Raw genomic sequence first — 8,911 nt, 5'->3', positions numbered from 1 at the left:
CATTTTCGCCTCAACCAATAATGCATTTTCATCATTATAAAGAAGGCTTATGAAATTTGAAAAAAACCGTGCCAGTCTTTGGTAGCAATACTACACACCGCTTTTGATTACTTTGTGCCAAGTTTGAATTGCTTTCAAATTGATGTAGGGTTTGCACTGTTTACTAATTTTAATATGTTCTTACATTGATAATCAACGTGCTTCATACAGCAGTATTTTTTAAACGCGTTGCGCCTATCTTTATATCTTCTTAGCTCATTGCAACTATAAAAATGACGAAATGTGCGTAAGGTAATACTTTTTTGTTTAAGATGATAGCATTCTTTGTCCCACCATGGCGGTTGGTCAAGCACCTATTTATTTTTGCATTTTATACAATTTCCAGTATCATAGTATATTTTCAACTTTATCTTTACTATGTTAGCTTTTTCTTTCATAAATTCGATGATATAGCTAGGTTGTACGAAGTATAGACAAAGCGACCGTTATAACCCCATTTCCAGTAATAAGAAATATCATGCCTATCGTATATGTTGAAGACTTGTCCTTCCCCATGCGATGCGTACTTTAAAAGGAAATCCATCTTTGCGTTCGTAAGACTAAATTAAAAAGAAGAAGGGAAAAATTGTGAAGACCAGGAAATGGTCAATTTATAAAATGTTTTTAAGTCATTTTAATATCTCAAAGGTATGACTCACCTTGATATCATCAATATTCAAAGGCCCGCCTCCTAGTGTTGGGAATCGGACAGAAAAAATATTATCGATACTCGGTTTATGAAACCGAGCAATGATCGATTATTAATCGATTAAATCATTATTTAATTATCTTTAGTTATCATATTAGGGCATACATATACAATACTTGCACAAGTTTTAAGCATCAATGTTCCCTTATAAAATTGTTTGTACATGTTTTTGTATAAATTCCATTATTTATTCAGAACGCGAATATCTGCTAGTGTTAACAAGTTACTATTACAGAACATGAGACCATATGCTCTAATTTTTGTTTAACATTTAGTATTGTATACATATCTAAAAAACACAATAAAAACATATCAAATTAGTTTTAATAATAAGTCAGTAACAAGTACAACAAGCAGCTGAATATTCTATATGTTTTATAAGAACATTTTCTTTCAGACAACTGAAAAAAACTAAATTCTTACATGGTAAGAAGTAAATGCAGTAACATGTTTTAAAAATCACTTTAAAACCACAAACAAGAGAAGTTGAGAAGCAATTCTTTAGCAGTTAAATTACAAAGAAAATTTGTAATAAGTTACTGTAGTGACTTACTGATTTGATTACAATTTGACTAGATAACTAAACATAGTAACACCTTAGCATTTCAACATTAACTAGCATTAACCAGAAAAAGACAATTAGTCGGTAGCGGTTACGTCCCTTGTTTCTATAATCGATTGTTCAAATTTCACTATCGTTTGTCGCGGACGTAGGCCTTACCGATCAATTGTCGATTATAATCGATCATCGGCACAACACTACCACCTCCAATGAATAGTTGATTTTCAATAACATTTAATTGCAATGGTAAACAATAGGAAAACGAACAATGCCTAGACCTTTGGTCATCAAACTTGACATGTAGACTGGGCCTCACCAGTAAACTATACCTATTGATTTTAGGGGCCATTGGGTCAAAGGTCAAGGTCACAGTGACTTTGAATGATAAAAGGTAGTCCGAGTAATAACTTGATAATGCCTGCACCCATAGCCCTCAAACTTGACTTGGAGGTTGGGCCTGACTAATAGATAACCCCTATTGATTTTAGGGGTCATCGGGTCAAAGGTCAAGGTCACAGTGCTCTTGAAAGCAAACTCGACAATTCCTGGACCTATGGTCATCAAACTTGACATGAAGGTTGGGCCTGGCCATTAGATGACCCCTATTGATTTTGGGGGTCATCGGGCTTAAGGTCAAGGTCACATTGACCTTAAATGCGAAAACGTTAACAAAGCTTGTCCAAGTGACATCTGAATAATGCCTGGACCTATTCAATTACTAAGGTTTGCAAATTTTGCAATGTCAATAGCCATAAGAAGTGATTTGCACTTGTGCAAACTATTCGTTAGCAAAATATCGAAAGTTCAAATACTATGGTATGCAAAAGTTGCAATGTCAATAGCTGTAAGGAGTGATTTGTACCTTTAGGAAGCATTTGTAAACAAAAAGTAAAAGTTCAAATACTAAGGTGTGCAAATTTTGCAATGTCAACAGCTGTAAAGAGTCATTAGCACCTGTGGGAAGTATTTGTAAACAAAAAACGAAAGTTTAAATACTAAGGTTTGCATAAGTTGCAATGTCAAAAGCCGTAAGAAGTGATTTGCACCTGTGGGAAGCATTTTTAAACAAAAAGCGAAAGTTAAAATACTAAGCTTTGCAAAAGTTGCAATGTCAATAGCCGTAAGAAGTGATTTGCACCTGTAGGAAGCATTTGTAAACAAAACGCTCAAGTTCAAATCAAATACTAAGGTTGGCATAAGTTGCAATGTCAACAGCCGTAAGAAGTGATTTGCACCTGTGGAAAGTATTTGTGAGCAATAATCGAAAGTTCAAATACTAAGGTTTGCAATGTCAATAGCCGTAAGAAGTGAATTGCAACTGTAAAAAGTATTTTTTTAAAAAAAAAATCAAAAGTGCAAATACTAATGTTGTTTCAAATTGGAAGAAATTTTAACTGATGTAGTTCACATAATTTATGTTCTGCCAGGAATGATAAATCGCAAGTGATTTTTTATTTGAAGTATCAAATATGAGCTGAAAAATATGAGAAGTTAATAATTGTGTAATAAGTTATATGCTTTTTTTAAGTATTTGACATTGTTTTAAGCTATAACAGGAATGAAGAATAGATGGATGTGCTCATGGATTTACCATTATGTCTATTTGTTAGGTTGCATATTAAGAATGTGTACATGCAGCGATTGACAAAAAATTGTGAATGCAAAGGCAATGCAAGTGATGACAGATAATTGTTCAATATCTTAAAAATATGGCAAGCAGATATGTAAATAGTACAGTTTCAAAATAGCACACAGATGCAAATGTAAAAAAAGTTATAGATAGCAAATTATGTAATCTGTGAGAATGATCAGTAAATGTAAAATATATCTTTTTTTAAATCAGAATAAGGTTTGAAAATGTTTGATATTTCTTCAAATTGACATTCATAAAATAATTTAGTCAAGTTTTGAAACAGCTTGATAATTTACGAGTGAAGTATATGAGCCATAGGGATGGTATTAAATTTTAAACTAAAAAAAACTCAATAAAAAAACAAATAGAAGTAGCAAAACGTTATGCATTAATTAGGCGTTTCACAGAGAGGATTTCTACACCTGTGTTGGTAAAGCGACCTCTGGCAGTGACAGGTACTTGCGTTTCAATTTTTGTAAAAGCTTATTGGAATCTGTAATGTCATTCACCTTGAACAGTTTCTTCATTTTGTCCATGAAGAAGCGCTCCTGTGAAAAGCAGTCTTTTTTTCTTCAGGATGACCATGGCAGAACCATAATGTTGTCCATTGTCTGGCATTTTGTTGCAGGATGGACATTTGCCATATGCGATTTTCTCGTTTCTGCAGGCTAAAATAGATAAAAACTAAAACTTCAGAGATAAAGGAAGTGTAGATTTTTTATTAAATATGGGCATTGAGAAATTACACGTTGTTGTGTATCAACAATTTCTTGCTTTGATGACTGGTCATGAATTAATTGCTATAAACAGTATCAATAAAAGAAGAAAAGATGCAACAATGGCAAAAAAGGAAACGAGTGCAGTTACCTTTGTGTAATAAATGCATATGTAAACTTGAATAATTATGATATGTAAAAGTACATGCGATTATCTTAGAGTGTTATAAAGAGCAACTTTTATTTATCTATGAAGTACCTGGTCTATCGCAGCACTGGTAGCAGTAAACAGACTGGACTGCCATCACCTGGAAATCTTCAGTGCTGTCCACATCCGATAAGAAGTCTGGATCTGTACTGGACAGTATGCCAGACACATCTACAGTGATTTGGTATTTTGGAAGAATATGTGCAAGAGAAATGTACTACTCCTTAGGAATACCAAATTTCAAAGGAAATAGACAAGCACATGTTCAACAACATGTACTTTTGATGAGACTGAAAATTGATTCAATAATGAATAACTTCCAAGTGCAGAAACAAATAATGTGAGTAATGCATGATGTTCATAAAAGAAATATTCCCTTCTGTTTTCATATGTCTTTACTTAAAAGTGTGCGTAATGCTTTAAAGTTCTGTTAACAGCGACACTCATTCTAATTTAGCAATTAGTGTTTATTGAAAGCAGTATTCATACAATGAATGATGAGAATACAACTATACTCAAAACAATCAAATTATTGAATGAACAGCATTCTTTTGAATGTATGATTTGATCTTATTTGCTATAAACATTATTGAATGATTACATTACAAATTGAATACTATTGATTCGAGTCCTTACTGCTGGTCAGCCTTTTTCGAACTTTGCTGACCAGGAACTTTGATGATGTTTAATTCGTAAATGAAAAGTTTTCAAAGTATGTTTAATGCATATATCTTATAATAGAAGGATACATTTGATTATTTGTGAAACTTAAAGACATAGTGTAATTAGAAACAACATGTATTTCTTATCTCTGACCAACCTGGTCAGCCTTATTCGTGTCCTTACTGCTGGTCAATCTTTTTTCAAAATTTGCTGACCAGGAACTTAGATGATGTTTAATTGGGAAATAAAATGAATTTCATCCACGAAATTTCATTTTTTTTCTGAATAATTTTCTTATTTGAGAAGATATAATCAAGATCTCTCAAGACGTTGTTGAATAGATAGTCTTGGGCATTTTGACATAAAAACGAAATACCTGTACTTATGTCGTCAGACATTTCCTAAATAATGTGAATGCTTTTTGATCCAAAACCTTTTTTGTAAGATTTGTTTGACCTACCCAAAACATGTCGCCAAGAATAAATGTTTCATTCCCAAAAAAAATCGTTCCTCAAAGCTAAATAAAACATGTATTGTTTAAACGTTTTAGTTTTTGACCCTCCCCCCCCCACAATACACTTTTGCGTCGCTGCCGGCCCTTAATTAGGAAATAAAATGTTTTCAAAGTCAAAGTTTACTGACAATCTAGTGTCAATCTATACCATTTAGACGATTGCGCTTGTTGTCGGTGCGAACGACATTGGCTGTAGATCAGCGGCTGCAATTGTACAGGGGAAAAATTGGAGAGCCAGGAGGAAAGCCTATTGTCAGATCTGGATAACGTTCAGTACTCACATGCCGTCAGTTTACAACAAATAGACGAAACAACGCAATAATATAATCCGTAAAATAAAGCATTATTTACATACCCGTCTTTGTTAAAGCTTTTTCAATCAGAATGTAAAATAGCTGCTGAGAAATGCGTCAAAACGTGCTCTCGTTTACAAACAAACGCGCCAATTTACATCGACGTCTTGCTTTGCGCATGCTCAAAAATTGAAAGGACTTATGGACCTTCGGGCCTTTGTTTATACGCCTCGAAATCGACATATTACATTATTTCGCTTTTAACACTTTTTGCTAATTAGGTTAAAGGAAAACATTTTCACAAAAGATAAATCGAAATCACTCTAGCAGTAGTCAAAATAGTATCATTCTCTAATTCTAAATTTTCATTAACACTTTTCTGTGCATACACTTACAATCGAAAGTCTAAATTTTATCATTTCCGTCTCCAGTACGATCTCATAAACCAATCACTAAAAAGGCTCGCTCTATGGAAGTCTTTAATTTGGTTGTTTGTAGCCTTGATCCGTCTTGATTTCATGGTCATGCATTTCTTCTCAATTTTGTGAAATGCTGAATTGGTCAACGTTATGTTTTCTTGTGAATGTGTTTTGTGTCTTGGATTGTCCTACATCAGCCAGTTGTTTGATTATTAATTGGGACAGTTTTAGAGTGAAAGGCCAGGTTAGTGTCTACATAAAACATATAGTAAATATAATTGTGATATCACGCCTTCTGAAACGCATATATATTTGACACTGCATTCGAAGGAGTTTCTTGTGTTTTAGTCCATGGTAATGTATACTCAAAACACGCCCTTAGACACATATAATATGAAACAATGTCAATTTGGTTTCCGTTATTGTACCATTTCTCATATGCTCTCAGTTGTCCACAACGCCTGAAAACCATAACCTTTGATTTGCCCGTGTTGGTTTTCATCCTTGTTATGTAAAAAACGTTTAAATGTTCTTGATTTGTCTTTGTATCTTTTGTAATTGTGACTGCAACAACTATTACGTCATCAGCAAAAAAGAAAGCATACCTATCATCAATAATGCCATGATTAATGTAAATTTCAGACTCACATTTCAGACTCCTCTAGATCATTGATAAACAATGACAAAATCATCGGAGAACTAACACAGGCCTGTTTTGTACCAAATAGATACTTAAAGTACCGCTCGATTTTTGATCTTTACAACTGTGTTAAGCTCCTGTACATACACAACAATATTGTCAGAAGTGCTTTTTTCTCTTTTATGCAATTTCTTGATAAGATTCTACATAGATACTCGAGTATACAAGAGTCAAATGCCTTGAAATAGTCGATAGTAAAACAACACCGTACATACCCCTCTTCTTTCGACAAAGGTTCGTTTGAAAAACAGCATAGGTCTTGTCTATTGTCGGATATTTCTTTAGAAACCCGGCCTGATATTCAAAATATTTGTACAAAGTTAAGAAATCCTTGAAATAAGTGAAATCGCCTTGTAATTATTTAGCTCGTCTTGAACCCCCTTTTGTGGAACGGTACAATGATACTCTTATTCCATTAAACAGGGAATACACCGCTATCGTATATTTTTTTATATTGTTAAATATTTCCCGCAAATACTGTAAAAAAATCACACTGATATTCTTTAACATTTGTAAGCATATAAATCCGTCATTTCCATGGCAACAATCGTTTTCCACGCGATTATACTTGATAGTATTTTATTATAAGTTATCTCCCTTTCTCATTCATGAGCATTTAAAACATGTACATGTGCCTCAAACGCATTTTGTTCCTCGTGTGTGTAAACAATATTTGTTTCACTATGTAAGTTTGAAAAATATTCCACCAATGTTTTAGGTAATATATTGTTATCTTTTACAAGTTTTTCTCTGTTAGATTTCTCCGCTGTCTCCGTTTAAGATCTGCAAATATTGATTAAGTATTTATAGCGTAAATATACGTTTGTATATCTTCAGTAGTGTTCGATATTCGACAGACAAGTTTGTATTTTGTCTGTTTAGCCGTATCCAGTCTGGCTGCTTGTTTTCATACCTTCACCATCGGTTTGGAATTCAGTTATAAATTAACTACCCGTAAGCTTATCAACAGGATTCTTGTTTCTGCATTATTTACGAATGATTCGTATTATGTTGAAAATGTTCTCATAAAGCTTTAACTTTACATCTGTACACTCGTCGCGCCATTTGTACTTAACGTACTTACGAATATGTCCACCTTCTTCATAACATAGAAATAAACAAACCATTTACTTTTCAATGTATAAGAGAGCGGAAAAATCTATAAAGTCACAAAAGTGCTCAAATATTTCATTGAAGCACATCATAATCGGCCAGAAATGTTCTGGTATTAGCCATAAATGTAAAATGTCTCTCCTTGTCATCAAAAAGAGGACCATGTAATACAAATGCTCATCATACGAACAGCATAATTCAATAAGTGATTATCCAAATATGTTTCATACCAAGTCTTTTGAGTAATGCGGTAAACAAAGTTCATCTCCAGGTAAGTCTGTTTTGTGTTATAAATATAGTCAACACAGTCAACACATTTTTTTGTAATGAATTCAGTATATTTGTAAACTACATTATAAAAGAATAGTTCCTTTCACCGGTGGCCACACTGGAGCAGCACGGCGTCCTTGTTATTGTAATGGATAACCGCCGTAGAAGGGAGTGGCGCTGAGGAGTCCGGGAAATGTCTTTAACAAAGGGAAATTAGACACTGTATTGACAGAAGCACATGGTTTGTACACTGAGCAGTGTGTATCCTTGTATGTATATTTTTGTTATAATAGTGCAAGCCATTATTCATGACTTCATGATTATATTTGATTTTATTGTATATGTCATTACGTTACAGAAATAGCATACCGTTGATTCAGCCATGTTATTTCGTACTGTTTGTGTGAAGTCCACACCAAAGTGTAAGTACAGTACTTTCCGATTATATTCCTAGTATTCGATGCCGTTTGAAAAAAAATAATGTCAATTCTTCATTACGACATTGATTCTGTTTGTTGAGTAACAAGACATGTGATTATATGTACTCGGCAAAAAACGTCTCGCGAAATGGTGTTTAAAAATCTATTTTCAAGTTCACGTACGACGTCAACTTCCGTTAGTGAATATGTTTACGTTTAGACACATAGGCTTACTCAATACGGTTATTTATAAAACGTACGGTTTGTAACGCTCTGTCCGATGATAAATAACCATGGCACGTACAAAATGCTTGTGAAAAACTCATAGGTGGTTGACCTAATCAATTATAGTACCGAATGAAAGAACGAAATCAGGTTGATCATTGTGAGTAGCGGTACTGTGTCCCTCAAGTTCATGTGCGGATCTTGAAACATATATAAGCCTATTTTAGCACAGTTGTGTACCCTACATTACAACCCATGACAAGGCATTCACATTGTTACTTCTTTATATTGGTATTTCAGATTAAATATTTAGATGATGAAATATATGAAACATATGTCAAATAAAATGTTATCGGTAAAAAACTCACATTCATAGTAACAGATGGCTCCGCTGTAAACGCAAATGTGTGACTTTTGACGCCAGAGCC

The sequence above is a fragment of the Mya arenaria genome, chromosome 16 (genome assembly GCF_026914265.1).
Source record: "Mya arenaria isolate MELC-2E11 chromosome 16, ASM2691426v1".
In the NCBI taxonomy this organism is placed as follows: Eukaryota; Metazoa; Mollusca; class Bivalvia; order Myida; family Myidae; genus Mya; species Mya arenaria.
This window is presented reverse-complemented; position numbering follows the sequence as displayed.